Source organism: Monodelphis domestica, chromosome 3, assembly GCF_027887165.1.
Source record: "Monodelphis domestica isolate mMonDom1 chromosome 3, mMonDom1.pri, whole genome shotgun sequence".
In the NCBI taxonomy this organism is placed as follows: Eukaryota; Metazoa; Chordata; class Mammalia; order Didelphimorphia; family Didelphidae; genus Monodelphis; species Monodelphis domestica.
The window spans coordinates 266,368,206-266,380,236 of NC_077229.1; the positions used below are offsets into that span (position 1 = coordinate 266,368,206).

At 34.6% G+C, this 12,031-nt stretch overlaps 1 protein-coding gene across 3 annotated transcripts in view; it reads left to right on the top strand.

Moving 5' to 3' along the window:
* DLGAP1 (DLG associated protein 1) overlaps positions 1 to 12,031 on the top strand; it is a 1,166,486-nt gene that overhangs the window by 427,817 nt on the left and 726,638 nt on the right. The gene's annotated exons all lie outside the window — the stretch shown is intronic.

Below are 12,031 nucleotides of genomic sequence, written 5' to 3' on the forward strand. Positions count from 1 at the left end.
AGGCATTAAGTCTCTGGGGGCCATAAGCTGAGCATCAACATCCATTCTGAAGCTCTATAGTTGCTTCCACATGTCTGCTGCATGACTAGGGCAATCTGCTTGGGTTGGGGCAGCTCCTCTTCACTGAGGTATATGGTATTTTCCTTCCGAATGGCCAGTCCTACGTGCCCCCCAAAGGCACCTCAAGAAGGAGGTAAGGGCAAATCAAACAATCAAATACTTACGGATCACTGCATAGCATACTGCATGGGTACTGGGCTCAAAGAAAAGATCTATGTATATTCAAATATCACCTCAGACACTAGACATGGGTCCTTCTGTGTGATATGGCAGCTCTTTGCCTCAGTTTCCTCATCCATATAATTAGGGTGTGTGTTTAATGGCTTTTAAGGTATCTTCTAACTCCAAATCTATTACTCGAGGATACTATGATCCTGTGACCATTGAAATGATCGTGTTCATGATGGTGTGTCTTTTTTAATTGATATTAATTCATTGATTTTGTCTTGTAACTGCCTATGTCATGGTTCTTTGTCCCTGAACTTAGTTTAGAAATTCAGCTGGCCTGTAATGAGTTAAGTTTAGAAATCCAGTCCTCCAGCTAATCATTGTTCTATTCTTGCCTCAAGGAAATTTATTAACACAGAAAGAGTGTGGACAAAAGAGAATCTGGTTCAGTATCTTTTCACCACTAAGCTATCCTTCAAGGATGTCTGGTTTGTTATCCAAAGAATTCTCAAGCCCTGCATAGGTTCAAACAACAAACATTTCTTATTCATAGGAGGGAAGGAATGAATTGTTGCTATCCCCTTATTTACCGATTTTCAAACAATCATATTGTACCCCCCATACCTCAGCTCTGTAACCAATCATATTGATTTTGCCATTCATAATGTCAAGCTCTTTTAAATAATCATAACTTGTTCCCCCTCCCATGAAGTCTTCTTTATTGTTTTTTACTCCTCAAAGCTATAAAAAAGAACCTTCATCCTTAAATGGGATCTTAACTTTACTGCAAAGGCTGAGAAACTATTTACTGGTAAATTAACATTTTACTAAGAAATTGAGCATGCTTGGAAATGTGTGCATGTCTGCCTTAATTTAAACTGTTACCCTGTACGGTCTATGTGAGACCCATTTCCCCAAACCAGGATCTTGGGGCTAAGTGAACAATCTTTTTGCTGCTAGAAAAAGAATTCCAGGAAATATGCATTTTAAGAAAAATTATCACTCATTTCATTTAAGAAAGTTTTCATTTGTCTCTTTCAAGAACAGTCATTTTAGAAAGTGAACTTAGCCTAGGAAAAGTTTTTCCATCAAATCAAAAGCATTGTGGCTTGATTTCCCATGGGACGGATAATAATAATATAGAGAAGAGGTATTAAAGCTTGAGAAGATTTGCAAATGGCATCCAACTTCATACTACACAATCCAGGGGTGAAGATGAAGCTTTGTCAAAATGAAGTTGTACAATGAATGAATACTCTTCCAAGCATGAATTCTCCAGATTTCAGAGGGTCACAATTGTTCATATTTTCCAATACTCTAACAAATTCTTTCTTTGAAGGGTCAGTATTCCTAATTGTCTTTCCCAATAATAATTTAAACATACCTTAAGTGAGGAATCAGATTTTGAAGACTAGAAAATTAGCTCACATTTACACAGTGTTTTATTATAATAAAGCCTTTTTCTTCACCATAATGATATGCAGTCAGCAATACAAGCATTATTAGCCACATTTTTGTAAATGAGAAAAGTGAAGATCACAGAAATTAAGGATGAACCTGTGGTCACATAGCCAATAGAAAATAGTCAAAGCAAAACAAAAACTCAGGTCTATTGAGATCTTATCCATTGTTCTATCACACCCTACTATCTCTCTGCCATACATGAACTTGATTGCAAGATCAAGATCTTTTTGAAATGCTGACTCTGTCCAAAAACCCTTGGACTTAAGTGAGCCCTGTAAATATCTAGTGAGAAAAGTTATATATGTCTGTAATCGTTGAGAGTGTTGTGAAGAGAGAGTTAGAAGCACAGAAGTTGGATTGTGCAAGACACTTTGAATTGAAGATTTAATTATGTGAAGCAGAAAGACTTCATGTACATCCATGGATCCCATGGTTGTATTTCCATGCTGGGAGACCACAGAGGTATTTCAAGGTATCACCAAATCCATTTGCATGCTAGGCTTCTCTTTGAACAATGATAAATAAGCAAATACAGCCTCTGAAGAAAGAATGCATGCTTTATGTATGTATGATAATTTTTGAATATATAGATAATATTTCATGCAGACTTTAACAAGACAGTTACAAGAGCTCTGCATCTTTAAGAACAAAATCAATTGTCTGTTTACAACTCACTCTGCATTGCTGTCTTTAAGGAGAAAGTGTAGTTCAACTTATAGAATCTAAACACAAAAAAAGAAACCCTCCAAAAATAATAACTCACATTGTAATAAGATAAATGAATGGTTGCCAAACATTAATTCTTTTATTCCAGTCAAAGATCACTTTTGATTAAATAATGTTCAACTCTAACTACAATTTGCTAGTCACCATGTTTCCTTAGAGGAAGCTAGCAAGGGAGAGGGAAAGTAGGGAGTTTGAGGTAAGTTTCAGAAAGTCCCAGAGTTCTACTTCTCTTGGGTTCTGCACACATGAGGATTGAACCAGCATATGGTAAACAGGAAAGATGATGGATGGAGATGACATTCAAGCTGTCTTTAAATCTGGTTTACAGAGTACTTTGTGTCAAGTAAGGGCAGAAGTAGATGTCAGGTAAGACCCATGGGAATTGTAGAGCAGCAGCACAAATACAGTGTATGATGGTTCTTGGGTATTTTCCTCTTTTACTTGATAAGCATGTAGATATGAGGTTGTGCTCTGCATCGTTGAAGGAATGTCAACATGAGGGAAAGCACAAATGGATATTTGACTGTATCTGGTTCCAAACAGGTGCCAGTCATGTGGGACAATCAGTCAAGAATATGAATATTATGAATGAACTGCCCAGATTGTCTGTATGGATCTAGGATTATATAGTTGTGTTTCTCCAAAGTCCAAACATGAGTTTCATTCAAGAGTGAATATATATATATATATATATGTCCCCTGAGGCAAGTCTGTTTAAGCCACCAGTTGGGAAAGAGGCACAGAAAAATCCTTCTTTCTAAACTATGGGCCCCCACTTGGAATATCCTCCTCAATCCTAACCCAGCAGAACATCCTGGAATCTACCTGTCAGCCAGCTTGGAGGGGGTTTGACCCTTGAGACAAATGAGACTAGAGTAAAGCAATATAGCAAAGCTTTACTAGAGGAAAGAAATGGCAGGGAGGGTCCTGGTGCCAGTGTATTCCTGAGGCAGGGGAAGAAAAGGGAAGGGGGTGGGAAGGGGGAGATCAACACCAGTAAAGATGACTGCTAAATCTCCACCTGAGTTGAGATGGGTTTAACCTCTTATAGGGTTGTAGGTATTTTGGGTTGTAAGGATGATATTAGAAAATAAGTGTTGTTTTATTAGTTTAAAGATAAATAAAGTGGCTGGCTTGAGAAAAAACTGGAGTTTAAAGCAGAGCTGATAAAGTGTGTTAATTTCAGATGTTGACAGTTATAACCATTTTTCTGTGTCAATTACTCTCTCTGGCAGTTGGAGTTGGTCTCTGGCAGTTGGCAGAGACGCACACTCAGAGACCCTCTCTCAGGGCTGGAAGAGGTAACATCTTTGACTCTCTATCTGAGGGAAAGATCTGAAAGAGTTCGTTTTCCTTTCCCAACTTGGGAAACACTATTGAATATCTATTGTGGTTTTTATAGATTGTTTAACTCTGAGAAGACCAAAGAAAAATCTTGTTTTTGGTTTGGACTCTGAGTCTACTAAGAATCAGAGTCCCAACTTGATTCTTGTTGAAACTCAGCCAGCTAGCTTTTGCTATTTTATAATTTGAAGGCAAAGTTAAGAATTATTAGGATAATAGCAGTAGTTTTTATTTAGCTAGTACAAATTTGGGCTAGTCAGATCAGGGAGGAGAAGTGTAGCCTGTGAAACACAGGAGAAGCAGTTCCTTGCAGAACCAGGGACTTTATTTGGGTGGATTTAGAGTCCCTTAGAATTAGAAATCCCTCTTTATCTTTATATATTTAAATAAATATTTTATTTTTATGATAATAATTTTTTTAGTATCCTTGCACCTGACCCTGAAGGCAAGTTCACAATTGAGCTTCACATCATCACTGAGGATACTTTTGATCATATCTATCAAAAGTAACCGAACGGTTTTGAATCTGTATATTGAACAGGTTTTCCATCTAAGTATTTTATTTTATAACTTGCCATTTATTTTACATGGTTTTCAGGGATGAGTGAAGGATGTGCAGAGACAGAATGTGAAGACATAGAAACTTCTTGGTGTGGAAATATTTGTAATGTGTTCATAGTTTTAAAAAATTGTTTCTATGATCAAGATTTTGAATTTCCTTTTCTTCTCACTTAACTCTCAGAATATTCTCTTTTTCTCATCCCAACCATTGCTGCAATCTCCCCCTTACAATTTTAACTGGGCCTTCTAGTATCATAGAATAAGAGCTGGAAAGGACCTTAAAGGCCATGTACTCCAATACCTCATTTTATGCGAACAATGTCCAAATAAGTTGAGTGAATTGCCCAAGTTCACAAAGATAGCAAAAGCCACAAATGATATTTGAAACCTCTGATTTAAAAAAAAAAAAAACAACCTCTGACTCTTAAAAAAATTAGATTGCAGTTAGAGGTAATTCAATCTAACCTCTCATGAAAGAATCTCTCTTCAGTATCCCAGGAAAGTAGTCATCTAACTTTGTATCCATTCCCTCCTCAAATTACCTTTTATTATATTAAACTGTGTATAGTAAAACCTGTATCCCAGGGGATACATTCCAAGACCTACCATGGATATAAGCAAATACCCACTGTAAACTGCAGGTAACTGAATCAGAGGATTACCAAATCAGCAGATTGGGGAGGGGGGTGTACAACTGCACTACTAATCTTGCCCTTTGGTGCCATTATTCCAGTGAATAAGGGTTTTCTTAAACAAAGATACTGCAATAATGCTACAATGAAGGAGATCAGCAAGAACAGCGAAGGCTTTCTGAAGGAAAATTTCATGTGGGATCATGGATATGAGAGTAAAGGGAAATGAATCATGTACTGGACTGACAGAATTTACCATGTTTCAGCCTGTACCCACTTAGCATATGGTTTAAAATTTATGAATGATTTATGTTTTTTTTAATTTTCTGTAACTTTACAAATTTCCCTTTATTTTCTCATATTCCCACTATGGTTAACTGCATGTAACAGAATTAGTGGATACCAAATAAGCAGGTACTCAGTTACAACCAAACATGATGCATATGAATGTCCAGTAGAACATAAGCTCCTTGAATTGGTGCACTTGGTTTGTTTTTGTTTTAAAATTTCTCATGACTGGCATAGAAACTTTAAATATTACATTCAATTCAATTGAATTAAGACATCTATCAGTATCCTAGAAACTCTCTAGAGAAGAATTATATGTTGAAAACTGTTATAACTAAGATTAATATAATAATTAACATAACAATATAATATTAATATAATTATTAATATTAACATAATTATTATCTAATAATGTTAATATAATAATTAATATAATATAATAATATAACTAAGATTAAAATAATCCATAAAAATCAAAACCTAGCAAAGTGCAGGGTTTCATTGTTTTCTCCAATAGAAAAACATTGAAATGAGGAAACATTCCTTACATCTCTGAACTGACATTTTCCTTTCTCTAATATTTAATGCTTCTGAACCTCCAAAAATATATCAAAATATATGTCTTACTAAGTCTAAATATAATTTTCAGTTTGTAGTTTTAAATTTCTCATTGTTATTTAAGATCCTGTGTGGTCTTTGATGAGGAAAGTTTTCCTTACCAGGTAGTATTTTTCCCCATTGAAGACATAATTAAATATAACAGTATTGCAGACAGAGAGTAAAAGACAATAGAATGTGCCAATCAATTGTAATTGATTTACCAATTCTCTGTTTATGTCTGCTAGTATAAGGCAGGTTATGAAAAGGAAGGAAGGAAGGAAGGAAGGAAGGAAGGAAGGAAGGAAGGAAGGAAGGAAGGAAGGAAGGAAGGAAGGAAGGAAGGAAGGAAGGAAGGAAGGAAGGAAGGAAGGAAGGAAGGAAGGAAGGAAGGAAGGAAGGAAGGAAGGAAGGAAGGAAGCAGAGAAAAAAGAGAAGGAAGGGAAGGAAGGGAAGGAAGAAAGAAACTGAGTGGAATTACTACCTAAGACCCAGACATCTAATAAGATGAAATGATAGCACAGTGATTAATCTCTAAACTGCCCATATTCATTAATAGGGACCCAATTACTTTTTACATTAGCCCAAACTAACAGGTACTCTTCATAAAAATAAAGATGCCAATCAATGGGACAATCAGGCACATAATATATAGAAACAAATAAACCTAATACTCCTAAGGTCTGATACTCCAAACACCTGAGGTATTGGAGTCTTCACTACTTGACAATTGCTGAGAAAACTAGGCCAAAGATCTAGCAAAAAGAAAGTTAAGACCAATGTCTGATATCATAATCCAAGATAATGACTTAGGTCATTAAGAGTGTCATCTTGAAGAGCAAGGAAAAATTATCTTTGGGATTTATGAACAAGGGAAATGCTCTTGGCCTAAGAAGGGACAGAAAATAACACAAAAGAGAAAAATAGAAAATTCTGATTGCATATTATTAAAAGAATTTTTACACACACAAACACATACCCAATACAGCTAAAATTAGAAAGAAAACAGGTAACTGGGAGAAATGCTGATTAGAAATTTCACCAATAAGATTTTTATTTAAAAAATATAAAGGAAATGGATTCAAATGAATGAGACTAAAAGATTCTCTAATTAGCAAATAGGGGATAGGAACAGGAAGTTTTTCAAGAGAAGAAATCCAACCTGTCATTAACTATATGAAAAATATGCCTAATCATTAACAATTAGAGGAGTGCTAATTAAAGCAGCTTTGAGGCTCTAGCCACACTCATCAGAATGGGAAAACTGACCAAAAAAATGAAAATGAAAAATGGAGAAAGTTTATAATTAGGAATAGATCACACTGGTATATTTATCCAGACTTGGTAGAGTTTCAAATTGATATAACCTGTCTGGAAAATAATTTCAAACTTTGCCTACCAAAGTTATTTAACTGTGAATAAATAGTAAAAGTATAAATGTTTAACAAAACATTTTATAAATTTTTTGTGCTAGTAAATAACTAGCCATTAATTGGGGAATGGCTGAACAAATCATAAAAAAAGAATGTGATGGAATACTAGTGTGCTGCCAGAAATTATGAAGGGGATAGTGTCAGAGAAAGCTGGGAAACTTTATTTGAACTGACTCAAAATGAAGTAATTAAAACCAAGAGAGCAATTTATACAGTAGTAACAACAATGTAAAATCAAAAACTTTGATTGAAAGCCATAGGAACTCTGATCAACTCATTCACTCACTATCCATGATTTGAATGGAATGTTGATGAAATTGGATTGCTCCCAACTTCCTGAAAGGAGGTGAGGAAGGGGTAGACTCAGGGAACAGAATGAGACATATATTATCTTTGGAGCTGACCAATGTAGGAAGTTGTTTTGCTTGACTATGCATTCTGGTTGTAAAGTTTTGTTTTGTTTTGTTCTTTTTCAATAGTGGAGGGAAGTGAGATTACAGCTGAAAATTCTGAAATTTAATTAAAATATTTTAAAAGTCTCTCTAGAAATGTCTCTACATTAATCAAAAAGGGCAAAACAAGAAGAGGGATTCTATATTTAATAATTTTAAGACTTGAGGGCTTAATCAATCATCCAAGTTTGAATTATACAAAGAGTAATTAATTATGGTTAATTACCTAATTGTGTCATCCTACTTTTACTTTGCTATTTGAGCCCCCAAAACTTTGCAATCTATCTATTCTTGGTGGTTGTTTAAACACAATTTCCCTAAATGTTTAGCTTCACAGGTAACATAACGCCTTGTGGCTTTCTATGCTAGGAACATATGAGCTTCAAATTTTAATTTAATCTGAACTTCATCTTGAACTTGACTGCATTCAACTTGAAAGGGGCTACTTTTATTTCCACCCATATGTGTTTAAATCAGACTCACATGAAGCAATATATATAGGGCCTACTCTAAGCCATATATATTCAAAGTATTTTTTAATGGTCACTCTTGAAAGTATACTATAGAAAAAGCCTATTTTGTCAAATTCTTTGACATTTTTACTTTGCAACACTAGCTGAATTGTTTCATTTCAGTGCCTGGTGTATTTCATCAGTTTTTAAGTTGTTCATTTTTGCTGATGTTCTCATGCTTCTAACTCACTCTCTAAGGAAAAAAAAAATAATAGGTCAGCCAAAAATCCACCTCTTATTTTCAAGTGGTTTTAAGTGGTAAACTTGTACCACCACAGTAGTCTATTACTCATTCCCTCCTCCCTCATATTTTATAGGAATTGGCTACATTACAATAGACTGGGTAGATTGTTTCTTTCAGAGAATAATTAAAACTTTTTCCAGTTTGCAAAAAGAAAGAAAAATGAGTAAACAGTCTATAATAGATGTCATTACTAATTGCTCACTTCCAGATTGTCATAGGGTCTTTCAAGCCTAGATAGCCCATTTCAAATGCCATCATGACAACAGTAAACACTGATACAGCCTCAACAGCATGACTTCTATTCTGATGCGTGGATCTAGATTCTAGAATAAGACTAGTCAGCTCAATGATCTATGATTAGGTTTCTGTAGTCCCACAGGTGTCTGACACAGAATTTTCACACTGCATAAGAAGTCCCATGTTCCCAAAATATTTCTAGCACAACTGAAGCACAGGGAATTCAGCTTGCCATGCGGATTAGAAACAGCACCAGTTTGCAAATACTTCCCTTATTATGGATTATTAGTAGAAGGATTCAAAACCAAGTGAGAGGCACAAACTTTAATGATTTCACCTTCAGCTTGCAGTGATATCAGCCCATTGTATTTTTTCAAAATTGTAGTGTTTTACTGAAAACCAAGGTTCTATGGGAAAGGTTATTAAAACAATGCATTCTACCAATTACATTCTACTTTTCACATTTGTGGGAATAAAATAGACTCCCCAGATTAATAAATATAAAATAATAATGATAACAATTATCATTATTATTATATAACATTTTAAGTTTTGCAAAGTACTTTGAAAATATTTCATTTGATTCTCACAACTACCCTGAGAGGTAGGTGCTATTATTGTCATCATTTTAAAGATGAGGAATCTGAAGCAAACTAAGGTTAAAGACTTCTTGAGAGTCACACAGCTAGAATATCTGAGGTAGAATTTGAATTCAGGTCTTCCATACTCCAAGTCCAGTTCTAAATCGTTCATACCACTTAGCTTTAGTGTTTCAGTGGAAGATAGACTAGTTTAGGGAGAACAGTGGAATTGGAGCCATTCAAGTGTTGGCTTTATTTAATAGCTGTATGATTTTTTTTAACAAGTCACATATTCTGTGGGTCTGCTTCTCTATCTGAAAAATTAGGTTTGTTGACTAGATAACCTCTAAGACTTTATACAACTTTGAATCTATGAAATGTAATTATTTCCACATCATGTTAAAGGATGGTCGAAAGGATTTAACATGCTCTTTCCTCTGTATATGTATAGTAGTATATGAAATAAACACTAATTTAATTTTCCACAACTGTAGAAGAGTTAAGATAATCCTATTTGAAAAAGGTACCAAAGAACATTCATGTTCATATTTTTAAAAATAACCCTTACCTTCCATCTTAGAATCAATACTGTATATTGGTTCCAAGGCAGAAGAGTGGTAAGGGCTAGGCAAGGGGTGTTAAGTGACTTGCCCAAGGTCACACAGCTGAGAAGTGTCTGAGGCCACATTTGAACCCAGGACCTCCTATATCCCCTGAACCACCTAGCTTCCCCCTACATTCCTATTTTAAAGAGACAATCATTCTATCCCTTATAATAATATATAGAGAAAGATTAAATATACATTGGTGTCAAATGCTCAAAAAAGCAAGAAGTTAGTAGAGCAAATAATACTGTAACATCAGTCTCACTTTCTTCTTCCTATATTTCATAGATCAGGAAACAGACAGATGGAGGGTAAATGGCTTGCCCAAGGTTACAAAGGAAATAAATTTTAGAAGTGGAATTTTAATCTACCTTCAGAGCTGGTATATGGACTTCTGTAATATTTGTTTAACTTCTCCTCTTGGGTCATTTCCCCAGGAAGATCCACACTTTTCCTTGGAAAGAGAGCTTCCTGTGATTAAGACAAAGAAGACCATACTATAAGTCAGCTGAAAGATCTCACTTCTGTTTCTAATGGCTTCAGTGAAAGTCTCTATGCCCCAGGAATTCCTTTAATCTCCATCTCAATTTCCTCACCTCTGCCTCACAGTTTATTTGCTTCAGAAGATGCTAGAAGTTAAAATGGAAGGGGTCTCCTGATAATATTTTCCCTCATCCTACTTTCCCACATCTCACTCAACTTTTTTCAGTCTGCCTTATCTTTTCAAGTACTCAACCAGTAAAATTATTTCTTACCTATCAGGCTTTCTTTTTCTACTTATTTGAATTATAGAAGGAGGGTGCAAAATACTTTATAAAATAGCAAGTGACATAAAATGGTAAGTACTATAATCATATTTTAATGTGAAATCTACAGTTACCAGAGATGCATAATTGCCTCTACTGAACAAAAGATATAGAATGCTGTTACTGAATTTAGCACTGTACTGGGGGAAATATTATGTAACTAACAAAAGGAAGGAAAAGCCCCATTAAAAAAATAAAGTACATATCAAACTCAACAGACTTTTGAAAAAACTACTCCATGATTTACTTTGACACATGAACCTATTTTAAACAGTCTTTCCCCATGCAGAATGAATTTGTTCTTTGGCCTATTTCTGTTCTTACTGAATGAATGATTGCACTTGAACGCCTAAGATTAAAAATTATATGTGAAAACTGATTATAGTTCATACAGTACCTGGTATGTGTAACTTTGAAATTCTCCTTCCTCTTTCAAAGCCCACTTTCTTTGATTGTTAACTTAGTATTGTTAGAAGAAAAATAATAGTGCCGGTTCATATTTTAATTTCTATCTTTTCTTCTTTGTAGCAAATTTGCTTTCTTTATGAAGATTGATTTATCCATTGTAGAAAATCCATTACCCTCTGAAAAACCATTAACACTTTGATTTCCAGTGATTTCATGATTGAATTGGTGCCAATTTTGCTCTTTTACTAATTGGCATTTTGTATTGCCTCACATATTTTAGTGAATAAACTCTTCAAATTCCGTTTACCTACTACCAAATTGGAGACTTCTTGCCACCCCCGACCAAGAAAAAAAGAGTTCACCAGTATTCTGAGGACAAAGAAGGTAAAATTGTCCCCAATAATTGGCAGATACAAAAACTTTGTTTTCTCTCTTTTTTTTAAACAAATCAGATTTGGTTTTACCTACAGTGTTCAGAAGAGTTTATCAATACTAAAGCTTCCTTGCTTTCCTTTTTTACCCTTCTTCCTCCTTTATCCTTTATCATTTTTTTCTCCTTGCCTTTCTTTTTAATTTTTCCTTTTTTAATAAAATTATATTTATATATTTTTACATTTTAATTAAATTTTAAATTAAATATTTAATTAAACATAATTATTCCTAAATTATTTAACATATGCTATATATTATATATGTATAGTTATATTATATATCATATATTTATTATACATATGTATATTTAAACCCTTATTTTCTGTTTTAAAATCAATACTTTGTATTGGTTATAAGGCAGAGGAGTGGTAAAGGCTAGGCAATGGGGGTTAAGTGACTTGCCCAGGGTCACACAGCTGGGAAGTGTCTGAGGCCAAATTTGAACCTAGGACCTCCTGTCTCTAGGTCTGGCTCTCAATCC